The 26,934-nt window shown below is 51.2% G+C and overlaps 1 protein-coding gene across 4 annotated transcripts in view; it reads right to left on the bottom strand.

Annotated features, from left to right (window-relative positions):
• Positions 1 to 26,934, bottom strand: part of CTBP2 (C-terminal binding protein 2) — a 155,765-nt gene that overhangs the window by 88,346 nt on the left and 40,485 nt on the right. For 2 of the 4 annotated variants that reach the window (XM_032882112.1, XM_032882113.1), the window contains one exon: positions 19,311 to 19,412. The exons of 1 other annotated variant lie outside the window; for it this stretch is intronic. The gene's annotated coding sequence lies outside the window, so the exon portion shown is untranslated. Of the gene's footprint in view, positions 1 to 19,285; positions 19,413 to 26,934 lie in introns of all 4 variants that reach the window. One more of the 4 variants, XM_032882114.1, reaches the window with a different exon arrangement.

Here is a 26,934-nt window from a genome sequence, read left to right as displayed (position 1 = left end):
TTAGGAAGCAGGCAGCACCCATCCTAATTCCCACTTCCCGCTGCTAGATAAGCCCATCTACCTTCAAGAAAGGTCCCAAACAAGGAGCCTCAGTTGGTAGGGGGGAGCCTTAGAGGTCCGTGGTCAGCTCCACTAAGCAAAATGATCAAGACGGGATAAAATATCAACTAAGCCATTTTAGTTTCACAGGCTTTCAAATATACCTTGGACTCTAGGCTGGGATGATGTACACTAACACATGAGGCTGGTAGTGAAGCCAGGAGAGTGGGGCTCTGGTGCCCTCCCCAAACATTCAACAGAACAGGAGTAAGGGCTCCCACAAAGCGAATTTATCATGGAAACCTCAAACAGGCAGGGACCCACACGTAATATTTCTGAGCCTGTACTATGCTGCACAACATTTTTTTTTTAACTTCAAAAATATTTGCTCTTGACAACAAACTTGAGAACCAGAAAAAAATTGATTTTTTTTTTTTTAAACCAGAGTACTGGAAAGGAAAACAAGTAATACTAATGGGATTTTCGTTTTTAAGCATTGCGAGCTTCTGACAAACCAGAGGTTGAAGCAAAAAAATTCAATTCAGGGTACCAAAAATGCCAACAGAATCAGTGAAATTATTCTTTAAAGGCTGACCACGGTGGAGGACCGGAGAACTGGAGGCCTAGGGGCCCGGTCCAGGGAGGGCCCGGCACCAGCAGGGAGTTAGTAAATGACGGTTTTGTCAATCCAGAGCCTGTCATCCACCGACAGACGGCCTGAAACTATTCTGGCCACTGATTCGTCTGCTTCCCTCTTCCGAATCCGTGCAGAGTGTGCAAAGTGTGCGCACCAGGCCCAGAGGGACCAGATGGAAGCTCCAAGACCCTCAGGAGACAGAACGGGGAAGAACGCGGCTCAAAGCAGCCTGGAGCCTGGCAGCCTCCCAGACTGACTTGCACAGCCCCAGGCCCACCCCTGACATACAGCAGGCACTTAATAAATGCCCTGTCAATAAAAGAAACCCCTACTTGCAGTCTGGCTGCTCAGGGGAACCTCGAACTGGGTGAGATCGAATCAGAGGAGGAGAATTATCTTGGCCCATTGGTCTGCTTTTCATGAGCCCCCTCAAAGCAGACCCCCCCACCCCCATGAACACTGGGCTCTGCCTCTGCACTTGCTCTGTTGGGGGACCCTGGGGGCATAGCAGCCTCATTAATGAACCTATCCCAGGAGGCCCCTCCAATGCAGAGACCTTAAAGATCCAACCCAAACCATGCTACAGAGAGACAACATCGGCTGGTGTGGGCAGGTGGGGAGGGGAAGGGGTGGGCACAAACCGAACACAGTTTTCCTTTAAAAACACAAATTCCTCAAAGGCATGTATTGGATGGTTAGGCTATGGATGGATGACGTACTAGGACAGATAAATGCAAAAAATACGCAACATGAACCAAACAATACGCTAAAGCATTAGAATTCACATGTGTGATTACCAACATGGAGCGGATGGAGACGGACACTGGTGGTGACAAAACCCACCAAGATGTGAATAATAACGGGTGAAACCAACACGCATAGGAAGTGGGGTCTGCACGTGCTGGTTTACCCCATTTACAAGCAGTCACTCACTGCGTCCTTAAGAAGCCTACAAAACAGGAGTGCTGGCCCTGTGTTTCATGGGAAAACAGGCACAGAGAGGATCAGCCATTTCCCCAAGGCCACACAGCTAGTGTACACTGTCCTGCCACGAAGGACAATTTAAAAAGGGGTGGGGCCAACTGACAAAAACCCAGCAACTAACAGGTACACAGACCCCACCGACAAAATCCTGTATCTGCAAACATACCCTAAGACAGAGGGCAATGCCAGCCGGAGACCTGTCGTATCAAACGGGGCTAGAAGCATGGCAGGATTCTTTCTTAGTTAAGACAACACAAACCCTCTGTAAGTTCATACACGCCTGCATATTCTAAGAAATACAAAGAGAAAGAACACGGAAGGCATCCTGAGAATCAGGGAGGCAGGACAGTCGGCTGTCGGCTCTGCCTTTATAAATCTCGCACTGCACTGCCCCTCCTCCCCAAGCATATGACCCCCTGGAAATAGATGACCAGCACTTTTTTTTCCCTGTTTAAAAAAAAAAAAAAAAATCGTTACAGAACACTGGGATGGGGAATGGGGAAAAGAAAAAAAAAAAATCACCAAATTCTACCAACTAAAGATAACCACTATGAAATACTCATCAGGTTTCACGTAAGTATTTTCTACGGTTTTCTAATTTGTAAATGTACATTCAATATTGTATCTTTCCACTCTGAGACCAGCCTTCTATTTATGTTATTTCAAACTGTGAAGGCATCATTTTTTAAAGAATTAGCTATTTTCCCCCCTGTTGGATGCTTGAGGTATCTTTTATGCCATTAAATAACACCAAGATAAAACATCTTGAGGGAGTAAAGCTTTTTTGGGCACCAGGTGGGGAAGGGAGATTACTAGGTCAAAGGGCACGTGTGCTATTTTGGAAGGACTGATGCTGGTTTCTACGTTCCTGACACTAACCTATTAACCTTCCTCCCAGGGACACACCAATGCACACGTGTGCACGGCACTCTCCATCCACCGGGTTTGGTTCTGCAGTAGAGTCAGGTCTGCGGACGGCCTTGGAGTGGAGCAGGGGTGGTGGCTTCTCCGGGGACAGGTGCCCAGCCTCTGGACAAGCCCACGGTGGAACAGACTGCTGCTTTTCCTACCAGCGCCAGAGCCCAGTGATGTCCTGCGAGATGAGCCAACGCACTTAAAAACAACCTCGTGTTTCCACGAGAGCTTCCTTCAGTGAGATGCTCACACCAGGGGTGTTGGTGGCAGTACCAGGAGCACAGTCCACCTTCTGGAGAGACAGGTGGCTGTTTAAAGGCAGTGCCCAGCCTGGCTCAGCCCCGCCTAACCGCTAGGCAGTTCAGGGATGGCACCCAGGGCAGGGGACCCTGGGACCGAGTATCTCTTGTGTCTCTGGCTCCTGCCTTTCCCTCAGCCCCACGTGCAGCTGACGGCCTGCCAGGACCAGAGCCATCCATCCTCTGGCCTGCCTTCTCGGCAAGCACCGGAATCCTTCTAACAGGGTTCAGGACACCCCAGTGTTTCGGAGACAGGTCTTCGCTGCCCATGTCCTATGATCCGGGGAGTGCGGACAGTGCACCCACCGGAACCCAGACCCACCAAGGAAACAGAAGGCAGACTCGGTATCCCCATGCTCATCAGAAAGGCACATGCCCCCAACCGCCCCTCCTCACCCCCTCCAAGGGCCTGTCAACTCCCCTCCCGTATGTATATGGGACAACCACTTCAGCAGGTCCTATTTTAGGCAGATTTTCCACATTAGGAAGCAAATTGGTTAAAATCATTGTAAGATACACCTCCCACTCATGACACTTTGTTTAATTCAAAGTCAAATAGCAAAGCAGGAGAGTGGGCTGTTTAGCACATTTATAGATTTATAAATGGCCTTTCTGACCAGCACCCGGGCCGCCCTGCCCCCTCCCCCTTCTTGCAGCCACAGCTGGGTAGGAATTCACTGACCTAATAGCACCGGACAGATAATTCCTAGCCTGGGGGAAAGACTGGCAAAGCCCATGGCATCTGCCATTTCCAATCTATGTTTCGAGATGGTGACTAGGGGCTTGTGCCAGGAAGTGGGGGGGGGGGCGCACCCCTCACTCTCCAGGAAAACTTGACAATCCTACAGCCGGCGCAGAGGCACGGCTTTGCACCAGAAAGTCCGGGCCTCTGATGCAACTCAATCATCTCGAAGCTGGCACTGCAGAAAATAATTGAATTAAAGAGTTGCTGTAACTCATTCAAGGGAGAGAGCAGCCATCCAGTGGGAAACAGAGAGTGCCGTTAAAATCCACCAACTTCTGGAGATAGCGAGAAAAAAGGCAATATAATGTGGTTCAAAGGACAGATGGGGCTTTCCTAATTGTCCCCAGATTCCTAGCAGCAGGGGTGGTAACTAAATGGTTTCAATTAAAAGTTAAAGAAACAGAGAAAAGCAGGCAGTAAGTTATGTCTCGTGCCGATAAGGCAAACTGAGAGGGCTGCTTTGTGCCGATTCCCGGCAGCCCAGCCTCAATGGCACACGAGCAGGGAAGCCGTCCCAGCACACAGCCGTGACAAGGTGACATGTGAACGTGCGTCAGATGCACGGTCACGAATACCCGTGGAGTCTAACGGAGCCGAGTGAAAGCCAAGAGCCCACCTCTCCGTGTCAGTTCCCTTCCGTCTGCCGAAGCTGCGGCCTCCCGGCCCCCTGGATGGGATCGAAGGATGGGATCGAAGGGGGGCGGGCCCAGGCATGCGTTTGTGGGAAGGCTGCAGAACCCGCCTGGGCAGGGCGCTAGGGGAGACAGATCAGTGCCACTGCAGGCTCCATCCACGCGGCTCGGGCACAACACAACAGGCGTGGAGCAAGCATCTGCCCCTTGGAGCGGTGACCTCAACCGGGGGGCACTGGCTACCCCAGGCACATTTCATGACGTCGGGACTCATTTCTGGTGGTCACGCGGGGCAAGAAGGGCGGGTGGACAGAGGCCAGGGGAGCTGAGAAGCTCCTACAAAGCACAGGATGGCCTCCCAACAAGGAATGATCTGATCTAAAGCATCAGCAGGGCCAGGCTGAGACACTCCCTTAAGGGAATCCTCAATTAAAGTGTCTGGAATTCAAAGGACTGAGAAAGCTAAGAAATGAGCTGGAGTCACACACAGGCTAGCCTATCACCAACACGGGACAGAAGAGACTTCACGGCTGTGAAAGGGACAGCTGGAGGCAAAACAATGGGGTCAACTAAGTGCATCAGGGGAGCAGAGAAGATGAACAAGAGTGAGCCCCCCCCACCAGGAGGAGCTCGGTAACCACGCTGTTCGTGTTCCCAGCCAGGAGACAATCCGACCAAGTCCGGTCCACAGCCCAGCACAGCTGACGCAGACATGAGGCTCCCGGAGTTCATCTGGTGACCTGAGGAGGCAAGCAGCCTGGATGGGCATGGGGGGGGGGGGGGGGGGGGGGAGTTCTCTGTGCACACTCGGTCCACGTTACAATTCCCATCCAGGCCACGCAACTGCTCTGTACCAGCTGCACACCTATGAACTGATTTCAAAGTACCAAATCGCTCCATGTAAGACCGTTCCTAACTGACAAAGGCAAAGAGAGGGATGGAGGGTCCCAGAAAAGCCAAGTTCAATGGATAAGACCCTAAAACCACTCAGTAGCCAGCATCTACCCAGTCCCATGTCCCAACTCTCAGGACATAGTCTTCTCTGGGCCCAATGGTCAGTATAACCAGGTGGGGGAAGGAGGGTCCTGGCATCCCCCTAGAAGTTCCAAGTCAGTCTTGTCAGGTCCCCAGGACCCTGGTGCTCCTGGAGTCTTTCCTGGAAGCCCTTTGTATAGCACGCCCGGAGATGAACCAGACCAGAGAAGGGTGGTGGGGGTCACTTCTTTCCTCCCCCTTGTAAATACTTGTGACTTTGTTCTTTGTCCTCATTGTAAAAACAAAAACCCCACAGCATGGTTATCACAACAACAAATCCGGGAATAAGTAACAACATTTGAATATTCCTTCACTACACAGCACCACTATTAATTAGCTTTTCATATTACAGTTAATATTTCCTGCTCAGTTTGTTTTGTTTTGTTTTTCCTGAGAGTAGGTTAAAGAGGAAGACACTAAACCCAGACTTGAACCTGCTCTATGGGGGGAGAAAAAACCACCCAGAGTTAGGAAAAGTGGAAAAGCAAACACAAATGTGAAATAAAATACTAGAGTAATGACAAAATTTCCTGTGTGATTGGGACTGAAGCCTCAGGAATCCAGTAGTGCCTGATCAATACTGCGTACTTCCCAAATCAAACGCAGGGACAACAGATCGCACGCCCAAACCCACAGGCCAAATACAGAACCAAGAGAGACAATTATTAGCCGCTAGATGAAGCCATTAGATTAAGGCACATGGTTGTTTACCGAGCTCTATGTGGACAGACTCCTGTACTCGGTGGTCAAGTTACCAGACACAGTTCCACCTGACAAAATCCTCTCATCATATACATTAAGGTTTAAAAAAGGAAGGAAGGAAAAAAGGAAGGAAGCTAACCCAGGTAAAAAATACAAAAGTCTATGTAGCATGAAATATCTCCAAGAGACTTGTTTGGTGAAATTAACTAGTGGTTTAATAGGGGGGAAAGCCTGATATACAAGAGTGCCCCAATTTCTTCAGAGAAATTAACATTTCAATCCTGTTTTTATCTAGAAGTCATTAAACTGTGCAACATGAATTATAGGGACTACAGCAGCGAATTAACTCTATTCATCAACGAAGTCCAAACACTTTAGAGTGCATCTGTAATGAAAAAATAGCTCTACATTTCTGCCTCTTCTCATTAAAGTAAACCAGTTTTCTCTCTCTCAGTATATAAAACTGTCTTCTCTTCATATAATTTATATTACCATAAGCCGGCTCACATTCTAAACTATTACACGCCTCCAATTAATTTTTGCAGCTTTTGCCTGAAAATTTAATGAGATAGTAGTGGGTGAGCCTGCTGACTCTAGATTATGTGTGTGCTCCCAATATTAATGTTGGCATAACAAAATAATCTGATCCGTACCTGATGAGCGTGTCCCCCGCTGCCCCGTGGTAAAGGTAACGTGTAAACCAGGGCGACTCGTTTTCCTCTTTTAAATCCAATTACAAAATTTACTAGTCTCAAATTAAAATGCCCCCATGCATCAACCTGGAGGAAAGAAGGCAGCAGCGCAGTGTAATTATCCCCCAGCTCCATTTCTATAAACATTTCAGCCACCGGCGAAGACGGATGGCTGTTTGTCTAAGACCAAGCTCTCTACCATGGAGGCTAGAGCGAGGCTGCACTTGTCAAAGCTGATTCCGAGACGCAGCGGGGACAATCGCCCAGTTGAGCATGGGGTCCAAGGACTCACTTACCCAGTCTAGCTGCAGGCACCCCTGGGGCATACATGCCACCTGTGGGGTCCACATTCCCAGGTGTGCCGACATACGGGCACCCCAGGGTTCAAGTTCAGCCAGAGACGGAATAGGTTGGACGTGCGGACAACTCAAGGATGGCACTTGATGGCAGGTCCTTTGTAGGGATTAAGGATCTAAGTGCAGACAAAAGGGAAAAGAGGCCAAAAATGACAGTGCAGGGGCAGCAGTCAAAAACCACCATCCAAAGGACCCGCCATGCAAGGGTCTTACTAATCTGCACTGAGACCTTCTCAGCCATCGTCACTGGCCTCCGGGGAAGGAGGTGCTGGCAATGGAAGCTTGGGCAGATCCCTCCAAAAGCAAAGCCTGATCCTTGCCTACACTGGTAAGGATGCTTAGCCGTGACGGGAGACTACACAGCACTGAGCAGAGCGGTGGGACGGGGCTGGCCCTTAACACGTCATTTAGTTGGAATCGTTGTGTGTTAACAGCCCGTAGGAAAGCCAGGGAGTGAGTGGGGCAGGAGGAGGGGCGAGAAGAGCCTCCTGTTCCGCCTCCCCCCTGACTTGGCCCACACCCCAGCTGTGCCTTCCCAGTGCCGGTGAGACAGCTGGGGGTCTGCTTCTACTGAACAGACACAGACGGACCTGGAGGCTTGAGCTGCCAGGCTGGCACCGGTCCAAGCCTGGGGACCTTGCTACTGCCATGTCCATGGGGCTTGTCCTCAGCCGGGGCCAGCCCTGCAGGTGAGCTTAGTCTGTGGGGGAAAGGAGCACCGAGCCCCACACACGAAACTCAACAAGCTCACCTGACCAAGAACACTTAACCCAGGGGGATGCCCCGTCCTAGAGATGGTTTCTTTGTACCCAAACCTGGGGATGCACAGAGATGACAGAATGGCTATCAAACCAATAGCTGATCAGGAACATCCAGTATCAAACCTTTCCATACCCAATGTCTGAGCTGTCTGCGGGGGGCACCGTGGGTTGGGGGCAGTGATGGCACAGAACATGCTAGGATACAGCTCCACCCTGGACCCAGGTTCAAATCCCACATCTGCTCCTCCAAGTCCCAAGAGAAGTCAGTTAACCTCCATTATCCATTAACATTCTAGGAATGAATAAGGTCAGCTCCCTCCACAACCTTCACAGGCCCAGCCACACAGACGGGACCAGAGGTGGCCACATGCTTGGGACTGACGGGCACGCGCGGAACGCTCAGCTCCCCAGGCTTCCTTTTCCGTTGTCGTTACTGCCAGGCCTCTCTGCCCTCCAAATAGTCACTTTCAACTCTGCTTTCCACAGCAAGGGAAAGCCTGTGACATAAACTACAAGCCCCAACACTTGGGCTCACTGGGGAAAAAACCTGCCTCCCCCAACTCAGCCCCCAAGGAGGAAGACTCCTCCTCCTCTAGGCAGCACCGAAGGGTGCAGCTCCTTCCTCTCCAACAGGCCAAGTCGGGACTTCTTGGCTCCACAAACTACCAACAAGTTTGTGTATAAAGAAAAAAAGAGGGGTGCCTGGGTGGCTCAGTGGTTAAAGCCTCTGCCTTCGGCTCAGGTCATGATCTCAGGGTCCTGGGATCGAGTCCCACATTGGGCTCTCTGCTCAGCAGGGAGCCTGCCTCCTCCTCCTGCCTCTCTGCCTACTTGTGATCTGTCTGTCAAATGAATAATAAAAAAAAAAACAAAAAACACTTAAAAAAAAAAAAGAGTCTCTTATTAAAAAAAAAAGAAAAAGAAAAGAAAAGAAAAAAAAGGGGGGAGGCTCTCGAGTTACCCAAACCACTGCCTGAGGGGAAGCAAGACCAGGGGAGGCAGCATCACCTAAGAGGACCACCTAGGAGGAGACACGGTTCTAAGGAGTGCCTGGGCCCCACTGTCACTTGCTCTGAAGCCATCGCTCCAGTCAGTCTGGTCTAGGCTGGACAAGGCTTATGGGGGCCGAGACCAGGTCCGGCCATCCTGGATTCTTCCCAGAACCAATCCCAGAGCTCTCCGGCAGAGGCACCCCCGAAACAGTATTCTACAGGGGCTCAGGGCTGTAGCTCAGGGGCTAATTGCAAGGCACTAGGAAAAGCCCCCCCCCCCATTCCACACCGCCGAAGCCCTGGGGCAGACATGGGATGTCTCAGCAAGGTCACATACAGACCGTGAAAACCTTCTCCTATGTTGAGGAACGGAAGCTATTAACCGTGTTACTGGCAAGCACAGATGTTGTCTATATCTAAAAATTCCCAAATAGATCAATTAGCATATTATAAAGAATTTACTTTCATTTTCCCTTGGCAGATCATAAAAGCCCAAACACAACACTCAGTTTGAAACTGACAAGTGCGTATAGCAGAAGATGCTCTATTAAATGCAGACAACAGGAAAAGTAAATGGTATTTATAATGATTAGCCACCTAATTAATTCTAAGAGTAGAATGTCAAAAGCTATAAATCCATTTCTTTGGTAACCGAAGCTCAACATCAAACAAGTCACTTCCACGCTGAGAAGGGCAGCCCTAACATCGTCCCGACATTTGCACCCAGCAACAGGGCTGTCTCGTGGGTTTTCCAGGGAAGGTATTTAGACTCTATGTGGAAAAACAACAGAAATAAATATGCTTGCGCGTGCACGTGTGCACACACACACAGACACACACACAGTAGCAGGAATAGAATCTGAAATGAAAACAGCTTCAGTGCTACAAATGCAGGTAAGTATTAACAGACTCCCAGGAAGCGTGTTCATCCCCCTTGTGGCAATTAGCTCAGTTTAGAGGGAGAAATTCTCGGCTCCTGCCCGTGTGAAGAAATCTGGGGGCCTTTGTGTTTCTTCAGCTTGGCCAGGGAGGGTGCAGGTAGTAGAGAATTCTCGGACAGACCGAAGTGTAACAACACGATCATCCTCCGAAACTTTGTGCCTTTTCCTTACTTGTGCCTTTAGAAACCACCTTCTAGGGGGAGGCGAGGGGGAGGGAGAAATGCACAGGCAGCCTAAGAGCAAGAGGGATATGAACTGAAATTGGTAACAGGTGCAGAGTTGTCCTTCTTCCCATACTTCCCGAATGTTCTTCCTAGATTGCAAATCAAAATCTGCATTTAAATAGAATATTTTTAATGTAGAAAAGAGGAAGCCCTAGGGTACAGAGGTATTGCGTTCAATATCTACGTGCACAACATTGCATTTCAAATGAGATGCGGCATTTTGAAAATTTACTGAATATATTACATATTCCAAATTGTCTTGTTATTACCACTATTTTTACTCAATTCTCCTAATAGGTGTGTTTCTTTTATGACCAGGACTGTTAATAAAAGTAATGTGATATTACATCATGCTATCAATTGAATCTTGAGAAAAGATTACAGAGATCCCAGGATCTGATAAGCCCCCGGCTCTGATCATTCTAGCCATTATTCAGTGTGAAATTCAAACAGTCTGAATTCATTAACATTGGTTGCTACAAATCTGCATTTTCAGACTTCGCGATAAAACGCAGGAGTCCAAACCAAGTGACCTGAATGGAACAGCCTTTTGCTTAAAGTAGCCCTGACCACCAGCCTGTCCCTGCATGGTCCTGGGTGCTGACCCTCTCCACAGCTGACCCACCGCTGCTGGCCTCACACTTGATGTTCGGTCATCTGGGAAAATCACAGGGACCTCGGGCCACTGATAAGAGAGTGCTAACGCGTTCCCAGTGGAAGACCACATTGCTAAATGGGTCCCCAGGTTGCCAGTCACATCCAGGCACAGGACCTTGACTCCAACACCTCCCAGCTTCGTGCTGCTCAGGTCAGCTTGCCCTCACAAAAGCAAGAACTCAAATCCAATGTGCATATGTGAGAAAGATTCACCCTTTGTCCCTTGATGAAGAAAGGTCACTGTGAGGTTGACTGGGGTGGTGGGGGGGGAGATGCCGGACTTCCAAAGTCCCAGGAGGAAACCACAACAGAACTGTCAAGAGCAGGAAGTCTGGCATTCTAGCCACCTTTCATCTAAATGTTCACGTAACCTTGACCACAGGTGTGTGTTGTCTGCTGTGGGCAGGTCACCAGGGCTGCCCCCCAATCCGATGGCATGGCCAGCTCATTTACTGAAGCTGCTAATAATGGAGGACAGCAGTAGTCATCCCCAGGAAGCCCCTTCTAGGGGCCAGGTACCAGCTAAGCCAGGGCATCACTGAACACCCAACCTGAGATTAACCACTCCTGTTCACCCCCATTTGACAGAGGGGGAGCCTGACACACTAAGCACAGGAGGCGCCAATCTGCCCAAGGTCATCGTCATCAGGGGAACCCAGGTTGCGCCACAGGCATTTCCTGGCCCCGCCCTCAGGACCCTTCCCCGCCACCCATCCCCAGGGCCTGGGCCAAGTCTTTTTGCCTCTGCAACTGGAGCCTTTCTTTACCTTTCCACGTGCAAACACGCGGAAAACGTGCCAAAGCCGTGGGGCTGCCGGAGGGAGCGGCTGCTGGGATGGATTCCACGCTTTAGAGCTGGGCCGCTTCCCAGCCAAGCCGAACGCTGCATCAATCCGCTGTTTAAACACACAGGCAGAAGGCTTTCCGGCCTTAAACAGGCCTCTGCGGTGCCGCCACTTAAGCCCGTGGGAGATCAGAGTACAAATCAATACGAATCCTCCTTCCTGGAGGAAGTTGCAATCCTACCTCGTGGTTTAGAGGTCATCTTCTGCTGTAATTAGGAAGTAGCAGGGAGTTTCGACGGAATTATGAAAAGCCAGGGCTCTCAAACTTAAGGTTTTCAACTAATGTGGGGTTGGGGCTTGTCAGTTCCACATGCAGGAAATGCCGGCTTCCAAATCGCCAAAGGCAGGCAAAGGAGGCGGCCAGCACGCCAGGTCCATGAAGGAATTTGATACACAGGCCATCTGTCCTCCAGTCCCAAGGGACCTGGGGCCACGAGGCTCTGGGAGCCTGCTGGGCCTTCTCACCGTCCTCGTAGTCCCTGTTCAGATGTGGTCACAGTAGCCAGATGCGCAAGCGCCCTTGCCCACGAGGCGACGGCGAGCCACCCTGAATTCAAACTCCCCACCCTCCCTGCACAGAGGGGAAGCCAGGCGTGCCTTTGCCTTCCCGCCTCTGAGAGCTCAGGAACACATATACCTCCCCCCAGACAGGGACTGTACCACGCTGGTTTGCCTTCCGTCTGCAGAAGACACTCAGAAGCTAATGCCTTGCAGACCCGTGCTGGGACGGGCCCCCCTGCCTGCGCCCAGCCACCCCACCCTTCCCCAGCCCCACCGCAGCTTGGGATCCACTCATTCAAGAAACAGTCCTGTGGAACCCAGAACAGGGGGACCAGGTACAGAAAAATGAAGGAGGTGAGGGGAGCAGCGGGCATGGTTTCTACCTCAGGAAGCTTGCCGGTGGTTATCACTCTGTTTCCATGGGCTTAAAGCACTGCTCCTTAACCTTTATCATCCAATTTCACCTGATAGTCTCAAGGCGTGGCATCACCAGGGAGTAAAATCCCAGGGAGAAGCTGCACTCACAAGGACTAAAAGGGCTCACAGCACATCACGGGCCACCTCCTGCACTCATCCATGTGAGGACCCAGCAAAGCCAGACCCCGCAGACGATCATACAGAGAGATGCAGAGGAGACCAAGAGGCCAAGGGCAGCTTGATGGAGTCTAGACCTCCCAGTCCGGCATTCCTGAAATGGGAAGGCAGAGCGCGTTTTCGGCCTGCAGAAGCTGGAGGGCCTGGCGGGGACCCGAGGGGCGCGCCCGAGAACCTGACCCGCCATGCCCTCATCCCAAGCTGCCCTGGGAAGAGGGAGCAAAAACACCAGCCATCTGAACAGCCTCACCCCGCGCCCGATGGAAACCGATAGCCCCTCCTGCCGAGCTCCAGCTGAATTTTTCAAGGAGTTGCAGGTTACACCCAGTCCAGGCCAACAAAGGTTTCCTTTGAGTTAAACAATGTATAGCTGAACCGGAAGAGGGAAGGCGACCACAGAAAAGGTGTTGGGTTACAAGGCACAGGAACCAGATCGCTTTACCACCAAGACTTGTTTTCTGCAAATCGCCCCTATGAAAAGGCAGCACGACACCGTCCCATAAATCAAAGCCCACCTCAAACGCATCCCATCAGGGGCTGGCGCGGGGACACCCGATCCTGTCCTCCTGGAGAAAGACCGGGGCTGGGGGACTGGGGTCCTTTGTGGAAGCCACCGTCGTTAGTGCACATTTATGAAGAAACAGAAACGAACACCGGGATCAGATGCTTAGAACCGCTCCTCACGCACAGTTCGAGTTTTCACCCCCCGCACATTAACTGTTCCCCATAATGTTCTATCTTTTTGCCATATATAATTAATTTTACCAGCCATCTCCAACTTATCCCATAGGCTGGTGCCGGTTCTCTTAAACAGTACACTGCTGAGAAATTGATTTGTTGGCTCCCTGTGCCTAAAGAACCTACATAATGAAATATGTATAAATGTCACTGGTCGGGCTGCTTCTGAGGATAGAGTCCAAGAAGGCGCTCCTTCCACCCCCCTGCACAGGGGTCCACTCGTGGCACATATCCTCATGGATTACTCACAGGCCCCCACACAAAAACCAGTGAATTACACTGCATTTTCTTCTAAAACCTCCTATTTATCCTTAACTGGTACAAGTCTAAGGGAATTATCTTAATTGCTATGTGCAAAGAATGAATTGCAATGTTAACCAAGAAGACTTTATTTTTAACAGCTTGGAGCCAGGTGGGAGTGACCGAGTTTGCCAAAAATAAAGGAATCAATCAATGATCAATCAGTCAGTCGAGCAAATGTGTTCTGCTGGGAGCTCCAGGCAAACAGTCACGGGGACCCTACTTCCACCTGGGGACAGCTGGATTCTCAGCTATTTCCCAAAGGCGGGATTCAGAAAATGCTTAAACGTGGATCCAGAAACTGGATGATGAAGGACTGAAAATACCAGGGCTCTCTCCATGTCACATGGGCAGTACATGGAGTATTTCTTTAGCGTCTGCAGCAGAGGGAGGGGAGGCTACATTTAAGGTAATGCCAGATTACACTTGAACCTAGGGAGGCGGCGTGTGTTCCTCCATTAACAAAGCTTGATGGGGGCACAACAGGAATTGCTTACAACCCAGACCAGGCTCAAAGAAAGTTCCTGGTCCAGGCATTCTAGAAGTCATAGTTAACAGTGGCAACACACAAGCCCTACCCAAAAATATTCACAGGATAAAACTACCTTTTCCTTTCCTGCTAATCACTCTGGGAACGCCTGATCAGAGCTCCCAACATTTTCACTGGAGAAAGTTCACTTCCTTGCCCACGCACATACCTTATAATCCTTATTACATAGCTTACTGTAAACAAAGTATCCTTTCCTTCCACCAGCGGAGGCGTAACCCTCAGGCCATCACCTCCCTCCCACTCCTCCCTGTTCTAACACCCGTACCTCAAGCCTCAGGGGAAAAGGACAAGGATCTGTCCACTGACAATCACCTTCGATGTCCCAGAACATGGGCTGCTGTTCCCCAGGCCACTGCGGGGGACCAGGGGTAGGACAGCCTCTCTTGGGGGCTTGTTTGGGCATCCGTGACGGCTGGCCTTCCGGGAGCTGGCTCTGTGCATCATGGCTACACCCTTGGGGGCAAGCAGCCATCCATGGTCAGCCCCCACTTCACATGGACCAAGTGCAAGGGGAAGGGACAGATTCGTGGCACACTTGACATTAGGAACATACCAGAGAGCAGTGACCCCAGAAGTTCTCACCAACTGCAAAGGGGTCCTGTGATGATGCTGGCACAGCCCGTAATGGTACTGCGGTGTTTGGGCAGAGGACAAGGGGAAGCCTGAGCCTGGGCTACACCATTAGGGTCTCCAGCTCTGTTCTCTCACAGGTCCTGCGTGCCAGCAAAGAGATCTGACTGTCAAGTTCCTCCCTTTTCCGGGAGAGGGAGACGGGCCACACGTCCACGTTTCCCAGCATGACCCGTGGGTGGGTGCTGCACAAGGCTGCGGTTCCTGCCGCACCACGGCTCGCCAGCCGGGCCCACCAGCAGGAGCACAATTCGGCAGAGACCCACCCTGGCCCAGAACCCCAGGAAGTACCAACAGGCTTGCTTATTCCGGACACACGGAGGACAGAGTGAAAATTCAAAACCGTCTGTTCCATTCCGTGCCTCCCTGGCTGGTTAAGCGGCTGTGACAAGGACCATGGTCCTGAGGAGTGGGACACGGGCAAACATCAACAACACGAAACAAACCCACCAGGACGAGTCCGGAGGCTGGGCCCATACGGCGTGGACAAAGAGGAACCCCGAGAACAAGGACAAGGGGGGGCCTCGGCTGGGTGATCTCCGCCAAGCCACGGCAGGATTCAGAGATTCTCGGGAGGAAGGAACACGGGCGGAATCGACACCTCCCAGAGAACGGCTCCCATGGGAGCTTGGATCTGCGGCTCAGGAAATAAAATCCAAACAAGACTGAAGCACCCAGAGCCCAGCTGGGGCCTCCTCCCGCCTCCGCAGAGCTGGCTGAGACCCCACCGGTGCCCCCCAACCTCCTCTCAGCCTCCTGACTGTTCCTCATCCAGAGAGCCACCCCCCCCTCCCAGAGAAGGCCTGCAAGTCTATCTCCGGTTTGCGGTTTCCGATGTCGGCAGTCTTGCCTCTGGCCAAAAAGCTGGAGCGATCCCACGTCCCTCGTGCAGGCCAAGAGCTCAGGAGGACCCCGGAGGCTACAGCGCCAGGGCCAACACACTCACCCCACGGTGTAGCTATCGGCTTCTAGAGTAGGGCAACACTGCCCTTCTGTTTATCGAGAAAGAAATCAGTCTTGGCAGAAACAAGGCAGAGGCCCCAACGGCCAGGCAGAGGGCTCCATGGAACCCTGCTGGCCCACGCAAGCTGCACTGCGGATGGTCAGCTCAGCCTGGCGCCCACAGAAGGCCGAGTGAGGCTCTCCCCACCGAGTAGGCACAGCCATCACCGGGGCCCTGGGGACCCCTCGCTTCCACCTTTCCTTGTGCAAGGAGGGGGGGGGCTTGTGAAGTGGACTGGGCTTGCAGATCCTTATTACGACCTGTAAGAGTAACTCAGTGCCCAAGCTTCTCGGGGTGCGAGCAGCCGGATTCGCGGCCATGACTTGGCCAAACCACAGCCAGTGCGACCCCATCATCATTTCCGGAATAAAGGTCGAGAGCTTTGATTTGCACTTCCACGTATCTGCAGATGGTTAACAAAAAGCGCTTCCTCCTACCGCTTCTGTTGCGATCCCAAGCTAACGGGGGGCTGTCGCGCGAGTGGTCAGTTACAGCAGTCCTAGAACAACACCCCGTCTGACCTGATGCAGAACGGATTCTGGTTCCAGGAGAAACCAGCAAGCCAGAGGGCATTTGGGGTTTCCATTTTAACAAGTAGCAACATACAGAACGAAGAGTGAAACTACCCCAAAAACGCCAAGATGTAAACTTCCATGTCATAATTCATTCATGATGACAAAATGAGCCTCTCTGCAGGAAGAAAACTCAACTGTTTCATGTGAAATTTATTTTTAAAAAGGCTATAAACCAAAATAATGAAGACTAGAGTAACAGGCACACGACGCTCTTCAATGAGGACGTCCTCAAAAATACCAAGGTCAGAAAGGCCGTAGAAACTGTTCTAGAGCCTCGAAGGTTTGCCATCCTGAGGCTGTGGCTTTTCATGAGTTTTGTGCAAAACATCTACTTCCTTCTCCTCCGCCCACATTAAACAAGATTTGTCTAGACTGGAGACCTCAGCAGGTGAGTTACCGAGTTGAAATCAACACGTGGGTCCCTCCTCAGGCGGCAATGCCAGGTGTCCCTCTTAGGCTGTTGTGTATCGACCAGACTCAGCAGCTGGCAAAAACAGGGCTACAACCTACTGGGCACAGTGACGAGCCACAGACCAGAGCTCTGAGAGCCAACACACGTGTCCAGGGACATGCGGGAACCCCAGCCCCCCTGTACTTGTGAGGGTGGTCAGGGCAAAGAACTCCCCAGCAGGATGTGGGGCACGGGGGGCTACAACCCAACAGGGTTTGGTCCTAGACAGATCACCCTCCCGGCACAACGGCCATGCTGTGGCTGTGGACGACTCCAGGGTGATCCCGAACACCTTGAGCTCCTCCAAGGTGCTGTTTCCCCAAATGATGCCCCAAACACAGAAGCGGGAATGAGTGTATCAGGCCAAGTGTCTGAGCACTTCAGTTCTGGGGAAAAATTTGTTCTCAGGAGCAGTGTTGTAACCGCATTGATACAGATGCATTTCTGGAAAGTGAACATTCTTCTCTGAGATTGAAACAATCAAAAAATGGAGCCTTCATGGTTCAATTATCAGGCTGAGTCCAATGAAAACGTGGTTCCTCAACCATTTTTGATATATATATATATATATATATATTTTTTTTTTTTTTTTTTTTTAAAAAGCCCATTTCTTCTATTTCATTTTTACTATGAATTCTTACATTCCTAACTTCGGAGAAGAGTTTTCCAATCCTGTGGTTTCTGTAAAATGTACTAAGCATTACTCTCCAGTTCTGGGTATCCAATGCATATGTTCCCCTGGCCAGCAGTGAGCCTCAAGCACCTTTCAGTGAAGTACTTGACACAAGCCACCACCAGTGTCTGGACACAGAACTGGACGCCTGTGGGAGGGAGTCTGCTGGTTTGCCATCACCATGGTCATGACCCACTGAAACCATCTTCGGCCCCAGCACCCAATACTGAAACCAGCAGGTCCACAAAGATTCTGTAAAAACATCTCTCTGCCTGAGGAACCTGGATTAGACTCCAGCACATGGAGTCTTCAAGGAAAGTTTCTTTGAGAAGGATGCATGAATGAAAAGAGTTAATATTGGTCTTGAAGGGCAAAACTGAAGGTCTATGGCTGAGCGCAGCCATCATGACTTACTAATAAATACACCCATCTCTCCCCAAAGGGATGTTCAGTATTTCTAGTCTCCCGCCCTCCCCAGTGCTAAGGTTCCTAGAATTGTTTCAAGAACATGGAGTCTCTCTGAACCACACACTCCACTGTGGCCTTTGGTAGGTCAAGCCCTCTCAGGTCACTCCCAGGAGAAGCTTCAGGACTACAACACCAAATTTCATCTTTAAAAAGGCAGGGGACTTAGGGGACCAGAGCCCAACTACTGAATTCCCACGTAAGACTTCCAAATCCCTAGAAGAGACTGAGGTCCCAGGTAGTTTTCCATCAGATCCGCAACTGCCCCTACCCCATGGGGAGGGGTGGGGGGAATACACAGTGAGACCCTTCCCTGTGCCCCAAGTCTGTCTGCTGGTCAGCAGTCTGTCTGCTGGTTAGGGTCGGGCTGTGGTTGTGCTCAGCCTCCCACCCACTGGTGCTCACAGAGGAATACTGCACGCAGGTCTCTAACGGAGACCAGGTCCAAGAAAGCTGGGCCCAAGCCCACAGGGGTGCACCTGCCCAATCTCCAAACCAGAGACTACACGCTATCCAACACTTTGGGCAACATGCCCAGGGGTTTGACAGAAAGGACACTGAGAAAATTCGCTCTCACACTCTTTGTCTTGCTTTTAAACGATGCTGTTAGCTCAAGGAGAAAACATTTTTTTCCCAGCAGGGTTAACATCAATCACTCCCGAGAAGTTGCCATTTTGAGACTTTGAGTTAAGACGCGGGTTTTGTGAAAAATGGCAAGCGGCGCGTTGCGACCAGACTCCGGACCTCCAAACCTTGCTCTGGGTAAAGGACTGAACTACATCGATAGAGGATTTTCTCAGCCACACTCCAAGGGAGTGCGGGCAAAATTGAATGCTCTCCTCGGAGCACACCCACATCCCCAATCAACGCCACCAGAAAAAAATCGTTTCCTGCTCAAGACATCCTGGAGGCTGGCAGCTCTTAAAATCCAAGCTCATCAGCAAGCGGCTTTCTTTCTAAAGACGTCCGACTACCTTTTCACTTGGGGTGGCATGAGACTATCTCCTCAATTCATTTTTATTCTTTGTAATTAATACGTCAAGAAGTCCTAAACACGACTTCCATTCTGCCTTGAGTTTCCTAGTAGTATAATTTCCGTTGACTTATCTCTGTAGCAGCAGCGACAGCAGAAACAATCACTTTACACTGAACTATATTGCTTCAGAGTTAATTACATGTATTTTGCTTTTGATAAATGAAAATACCAGATGCAATTAATTGAAAGACAGTCCATAGGATCCCGCTATTAGACATCCCAATGAAACACCCCGAGCCTGCTGGCAATCCATAGCCATCAACTAATTGAAAACGCATTCCAGAGGGGTTTTAAAAAAAATCTGAGCTTTTACCTGGAGATATTTTACAGGAACTCACCAATATAAATCTGTCCACAAACTATAGTTCACACGATGGGCTGTCCGTCCTTTGAAGGGAATCCAGCGTCATTGGTTCAAAACCATTTAAGGCGATGAAAGTCTGAAAGTACAATAAATTGGGTCAGTGGTGCCAGAGCAGTGATTTTTTTTCCCCTCTGTTGTTTACATCTAGCCATTCCTTAATTGCATTTTTCCAATGCGTTCGATTCTAAGCTACCAGAGGTTATTAAATGGTTTCATTAAAAATACTATTTGTCTTGCTTTAGTCACACACCAGATCAAATTAAACAGTAGAGCACCAGAACAAATGAACCCTTTCCATCTATTCTGACACAGAGCCAAGTGTGCAAGACCAGAAGGTGATATTGTGTCATCACCGTGAAAATGTCATTTACATCTCTTTACGTCTCCAAGTAGCCAGCACAGGGACAACATAATCAATACCTCCAAGCAGAAAGTATTACCAACTGTTGGAGAAATATGGAAGTATGAAGTGCAATTCACGAGCCCCTGGTTTATAAGTGCTATTAGCATAAATGCTGACAACTGTTAATCTGCTGTAACTCTGATTAACGGTTGCAGTTGTCCATTAATAGAAGGCATTTTAACTTACTACTGAAATTGATTACTCAGTTAAGAATTCAATCCTAATGTTCAATAAAACTGCACTTTCTTGGCAAATGCAATATGAAAGGAGGTGATGCATTAAACAGCACTCACATTTATTCTACTATACAAGGGACGAAGAGGAAATCTATTGTGGTGTCATCACTTATCTGAACCACTTCCTTTAGGCACAGAGTTGTGGGAGGGGCAGGTGGGGAAGGGACCGCTGGGGCAGACAAAACACGCAAGCACCCGGTCAAGCATGTCCGAAGGCCTTTTCAAGGACGTTCCCATGAAGAACAGAGAGGATTGCAACACTGCCCCTACCACGCAACCAGACTGTCCACACTGCAAGGCAGTAGTTCTCAAGGCCCGTGAGAAAGGAGAGGTATGCGTCCCGGAAATGAACTGTTGCAGCCAACCCAGACCACTCCCGGGCCCATCTTATAATCAATCAGGATTCATGTGGTTGATTAATATTTTGAAAAGGGCATGAAATTACAGAAACCAGCTTCCTGGCTACACTCTACTTTTCAAACCATTTGAATCTTAGGAAGCTAGAGTTTACTAATATGCTTTTCCCTCCGTCCTTTATTTATTTATTTTTTTAAGTAGGCTTCACGCCCAGCATGGAGGGGCCTGAATTCACCACCCTGAGAGCAAGACCTGAGGCAAGAGCAAAAGCCAGACACTCAACCAACGGAAACACCCAGGTGCCTCACTTTCTCCTCCTTTAAAACAACAGGGTCATCTCTTGGGATCCAATCCTGTGACATAACCTGCCCAATTACACAGCAAGGCAGAGAAAGGAACCACTGGACCTCCCAGGTCTGTGTACTTCCCATTCAGAAAAAGACCATACTTGTGTTTTCTGTTCAGTGTGATGAAGCAGAGCACCCAGGGGCGTTACCCAGCTCCCACAGCACAGCCAGAAAGAACGGAGTCAAGGGCAGGCAAGGCTCTGAAGAACTCCTTAGAAGGACAACCCCTACAGTCAGGGTTAGCACACCCAACGACAAAAAGGAATTCCACTCCCACACCACCTTATGCCCCCAAGTCTCCAATTCAGGGAGGGGACAGAGACATGTCAGCCGTTATTCATTAAGAGCTGGGAGGGGAAGAGCCGGCACTGGGTCTCTCAGCAGTGCCCAGCATCTAACAACGCAATTACGTTTCATGTTCAATAAGTAAGCATTTACTCTACCTAGGAACCATCCTGAAATTTTCAGGAGGCAAGAGCTCGCCAAGCAAACTCCTGTTCACCCTTCAAAACCCATCTCCTAGAGATCTTCGTAACACCTTCCTGCTCCAGCTGCCAGGCTGTTTACATACCCTGACCATCTCCAAGTCTCTTCAGTGTTAAATGTCTTGATCGCGTTCATCTCTAGATTTCTCGAGGTGTGGAACACAGTTGAAAATCAAATATTTAACCAACTGCATAACGGAATCGATCCCCTTGGTCTAGCACTGTGCATCCTAGTAGGTCACGGGCTTCTTTTCTTTGTTTCCAGTGCTTTGCACAACGGACACAGATGTTTACGTACACATATACGTAAGCGATGTATTTCCAAAAACAAAAGGAAATTATATGTACGTCTGACCCTCAGGCGACAGGAGTGTGAAGTGTGGAGGTCCACTTATATGCAGATTTTTTTCAACGCAGTAAAGTCCTGTAAATGTATTTTCTCTGGTGATTTTCTTAACAATTTCTTTTTTTCTAGCTGGCTTTATTTTGAGAATACAGCCTCTGATATGAATAACAGGCAAAACGCATCCATCCACCATGTACATGGTGGTGAAGGCTTCTGGTCAATCACCGGTTACTGGAAGTTAAGTTGTGGGGAGTCTGAAGTTCTACGAGGATTCTGACTTGCTCCCTAACCCTCGTGCTGTTCAAGGGTCGGCTCTGTAATAGGAGGGGTCCCTTTCAGAAAGGAGGGAGGGAAGGAAAAGTTATTGGGGAAGTGAAACGGACAGGGTGTGCAAAGTTACTTCTTGTATTTAAACGAAGCTTAAGGAGAAATACACTAACATGTTCCCACTTAGCCTTGGTGGGTACCGAGTCTTACTTTGACATAATGCCTCAAAGGGAAACTAATTCAATAAGAAACGGACAACTCTTCCCTTTAGAAGGCTTCACAGAGGAGGTGACAAACTCAGGAGAGCCTGCAGACTGCTACAGAGGAGATTAAGAACACCAAAAAGGCTTGGAAACCTGCCAGAATCTTGAAAGCCAGCGCCCACTGTTACTTGAAGGTGGTGAGAAGTACTTTTAAAAACGGGGGCCACAGAAAAGGCCACAGCTCCGCAAGCCCTTGTTTCGGCAGATACCGGAGGGCTGCACCACGGACAGGAGGGCCGTGAAGCTCCCCCAGGACCACACAACGAGACGCGGAAGCACGGCTCCTCCACAAGCACACTCAGGAGCCCGAGCGGGCCCGTCCCACCCAGTGTCTCGGCCACAGCGGGCAAGGCCAGGCGGCTCCCGTGTCCTGCCAGAGAGAAAGGCTTCCTATTTTTGGCCTGTACCATCAACCTGGGTAAAGCTATTAAACAGCACGTGGTAAGTGTTCCACCCATATTTTGGGGTAACCAGGGGCATGCACTCAAGCACTGAGCCCATGTTGGGGAGAAGCCGCAGCACCCAGACCCTGGAGGAATGCCAGCCATGCTGTGTCCCCCGTGGGGCTTTCTACATACAGGAAACAGAACATTTAGGATACCTCGCCTAGAAGGATCTTCTCCTCCCAGATTTCTAGTTCCTTCTCACTGGAAGCCAGGCAGATGAAAGTCACTGTTAGGTATACAGTGAGTAAGACCACCTTCCTGAAATGGAGTAAGAGGGACACCAAGGAAATCCACATGTACCGGAGCAAGGTCAAGCGGTGTGGGGGGGTGGGGAGTGGGGGGGGCGGACTGAGGCTTCTGTCCTGGCTCATTCGAGGAGGACCTGTCGTGCCTGAACTTCAACCGTCCTTCCCCAGGGCTCTCGTGCCCCGCGTGGCACCAAAGGCCGTCCAGCACCCAGACGGCAGGGTGGGGAGGTCCCCCGGGCGGCTCTGCCTGGGCTCTCCCACCCTCCCCGCTGCAGCGGGCATCTCTCCTGGAACAAAACACCCACCGACTTGCACTTGCTCTGGTGCGTTCTTCTCATGCTACTTCTCGCATCTGACCCACCAGCTCCCTCTGCCACTTGGAGCCTGTCTGAACCCCACCTGGCTTCTGTGCTCTGACTCACCCGTGTGTCCTCCAGGCTTTAAAACTCCCGTCCTATTGTCCTGCCATGAGCGGTAGGGGCTGCTTTACCTGCTGGATCTAAGTGGAGCTCCTCCCCACCTCGTCCCCCTCACTATCCTTGTCCCCTGGTACAGTACAGCTCAGCTTGGGCCATTCTTAGAAGGGAAAAGACCCTCAAGGGCAGATGTGGACAGGGCCGGTGGCCCAGGCATCCACATTTACCACTTAAACAGAAAACCTGAAAGCAGTCTGGCAGATCACCCCTTAGGCAACTGAAGGGCCACTGGGCAGGGCCACGGGGAAGAGCACAGAGCACGGGCAGGACACCACGCCAGAGAATCCCAGGCTCCATGGGTGAGAATGACCAGCCCGCTTCCTAGGCCTCTGCCCTAGCTGGAGACGGAGAAGACCCCACTGGCTTCAAGGACGGGGACCTTCCAAAGAGATAAGGAAGCCCAGCCCAGGGCCAGTGTCCGTCAACTACTCGGCCAACGCTAGACATCATCCGATTCGGCACTCGGCTCCGGGACAAGCTCATGGTCATCAGCATCTTCCGAACCAAACTCACCTCTGCCCACATCCCGAGATAAATGGTTCCCATTTGACACAGGCATGCGATACTCCTAACTGAGTCCCTGAGCCCCACACGCCCCATCCTGCCTGGCCCTCACTCAGTGCACCCTGTGCCCAGGCTGTGCTCAGAAAAGAAACAAGAGACCAGGGAAAGCATCTGGAACCCCAGCCTTCCCTCTTGGCAGTGCTCCTCTGACACAGAGGCCGCCAAGCAGAGCTCTCCGGAGGGGGCCCATCCTTAGGGCACTGATGACGGAGCCATGCTAACATGACAGGTCGGCACCCCGGGGCCTGCCCACCTCTCCACAGCCCCCAGGCACCCCCCCATCCTGCTGCCCGTCTGAGCCCCAGGGTGGGGCCCCCCAGCCCACAAGACTGGCCCATGGGGCTGCTGAGAGAGGGGCCCACAACAACGAAACTCAAGCCAAAGCTTCAGAGAAAGCTCACCCAACCTCTCAAGGGCCTTGGGTGAGGTCCCCAGGGAGCCCATCGTGACCTGAAGGTCGGTGGGTCCCACCCTAGGCAGACCTGTCCCCGTCTATTCTCCCCTCCCCCCGGACACCCAGGCCCCCGTCACTGCTGGGGAGCACGAGTCTGAGAGGGCAGTGACCCTTAGTCACGGGACCACAAGAGGGATGTGAGGGCATGAAAGGGGGTGCCAGGGCTTTCCCTGATATCCACAGTGTGTCCTCTTAACATCTCAAGTTCAAAGGCAACAGATAGGGAAAAGCCTCAGGCAGGCATGAAACCTGAAAGTTCACGGAAAAACCAAACTCCTGCTCGTGAAATGGACCTGCCTATATCACAAGTCCTCCCAGCCAGGCGGACGGACACACGCCCACAGAGGTCACATGCCACGAGCACCCTGGCCCCTGTTCCAGAATGACAAGGGCAGGGCGGTTGGTTCTCTGTGTCCACACCCGGTGGACCAGCCCCCGCTTCACACTCTGGCCACCTCGGCTGGTCTCTCCACTGGGAGGGTGAGACCTACCACCTCCAGCTATGACCCTCACTCTTCAGAGTCCCTCTGAGGATGTGTGGGGCAAAGCAACCCACAAGACTATGGAGATGGCAGCAGGGTCTCCCGGCAGACTGGAAGAGCCAGGCGATCTCGCGCCCGGGGAGCAAGGTGGGGAGCGGGAGGGCCAGCAGGGGAGGGATGCCAGTGCTGCAGCCTTCTGCCTCGGAGCACGGGGGGCCCCAGGGAGGACCTACCCTGCGATCGGGATGCCAGGCCAACACTGCAATGCATAAGCCCCAGGGGCCCAGAACGGCGCCCCCCCACCCCTCTGCCACCCAGACTTTAATTGTCAACTGTCCCTGGGAAAGTCCAGCTCATCCCGCCCGGATCAGTACAGAATTCCAGTTTGGCCATTACATGGCGTAAAGAGCAAGCGAAGGACAATGTCCCCCCGAGAGCAGAATGTTCCGCGCACGTTGGACAGGACGGAGCGGACACGATGCGATCGGAGACGCCGCCGCCCCAGTCCAGCCAGGTTACGCCTCCCCAGGACTCAGTTCTACGTACAACTGCCTAATAATAAATAAACCATATTAATTAGCTTTGAAACAATTAGCCTTTATTCAGGGGAAGGAAAAAAACCACCCCGACAACCCTGCAAGCTAATTCTTTCCAGGTCCCTCTACGGCCCACGCTGGCATCGAGACACTTAGGGTCAAATCAACACTTCGTTATAATCCCCTCGATGTCCCAGAGTTTCAACTTCAATAAGAAAAATGCCCACAAGGCAGGAACTTTACATACACAGTCTTTGTGGCGAATGTTTATGGAAATTTTGTAATATTAAATACGTTCAGCTGGTTTTAAGTTTTAAGAAAGTAAAGGCCCAACAGCCAAGATTTTAGAGCCCTTGTCTTCACAAGAAGGGCAGCCAATGGAAAACTGTAAGGGGAGACTTGGAACGCTGCCATTTTTTTAACGAAAACAAAATAGGATATTTTCTCAGTGTTGTCTCAGATGTAGTCAATTAATTTGTCCCTTTCTCTGCTCTGTTCCCAGATTTTTACTTCTGTGCCCTATAAGCCCGCACATCTGAGACAGGCCAGGTGACCAGGGGAGCGAAGCCTTGTAGCGCTGGGAGGTGTGGCAGAACGCCCCGTCCTGAGCGGCGGGTCCACCGGGGAAATAAACAAGGACACGGGCAGCCAGGTTGCAGGAGGCCTGGCGACAACTGCAAAAATGACCATGGAAAGCCAATCGATCAACGGGTGCGGCTGCTCAGGCCTGGCAGAGGCCACGGTTTTGGGGGGAAAATAAATAGATCCATAAGCATCAACCCACACTCGCAATGACGTCATTTTGTGTAGTCAAGCTGCGTTCCCACACCCCAAACTGCCCAGCTGGCCAGGGGAGGGAAGGCAGCTGGCCTGAGCTGTCTGACCCTCGGCTCGAAGAAGCCCGTCTGAGAAGTTGGAGACACCATGAAGCTGCCTTGTTAACTCGGAAAAGACCAGAGGAGTGGAAGGAATCCCTCGCAGGGGGCTGGGACCCCCTTCAAATCAGCCTGGCTCTCAGGGAAGCTGGGCCTCGGAGGCCTCTGCAGATGGTACCAGGACCCACTTTCCAGCACAGGAGGACCGAGGATAATCCCACACGGCCAATCAGACACCTGTAGCTGGCTTTTCACGGTTCCGAACCGTAACTGAAGAGAAACCTACAGGCCGAGGCACACAGCCCTCTGTGTAAGAGGGCCTGGAACCTGCCAGGAAGGCAAGCAGAGACGGGCTCCCTGAGGGCAGAGCCCAGCTGGTGGAACCTTCCCGGCCATCTGGAAGGCAGGCCCTGGCCCGGGTGTTCTCTCTGGGAGAGTGGCAGGCCCCACAGAGGAATCTAAGCTCCTTTCCCGCAGGCACTCCATCTAACCCCAAGTGACAAGGGTCCGGCGGGAAGCGGGGCGGCGGGGGGGGTGTCTCCTGATGCTCAGTCCCACTGCAACATCAAACTTGCAGGCTGATGGTCTTTAAAATAAAATCCACCGATGACAAGGTGGAACGCTGAAGGGTCAGTGAGACAAACCACCACACACGGCGGTAGGAATAGCAGGGCTCCCTTTCTGGAAAGTGAGATTTCATCCTTCACCCCGTTCTACCCCCAGGCAGGGTCAGAGGAGAGACCAGCATTTACATAAAATATGAAACCATCTAAGATGCCCCCTCCATAGTCAGGTAACTCTCACTCCTGGTAA

Source organism: Lontra canadensis, unplaced genomic scaffold (assembly GCF_010015895.1).
Source record: "Lontra canadensis isolate GAN:19392208 unplaced genomic scaffold, GSC_riverotter_1.0 scaffold79, whole genome shotgun sequence".
In the NCBI taxonomy this organism is placed as follows: Eukaryota; Metazoa; Chordata; class Mammalia; order Carnivora; family Mustelidae; genus Lontra; species Lontra canadensis.
Note: the sequence above shows the minus strand (reverse complement) of the source record. Positions and strands in the feature narration are given on the sequence as shown.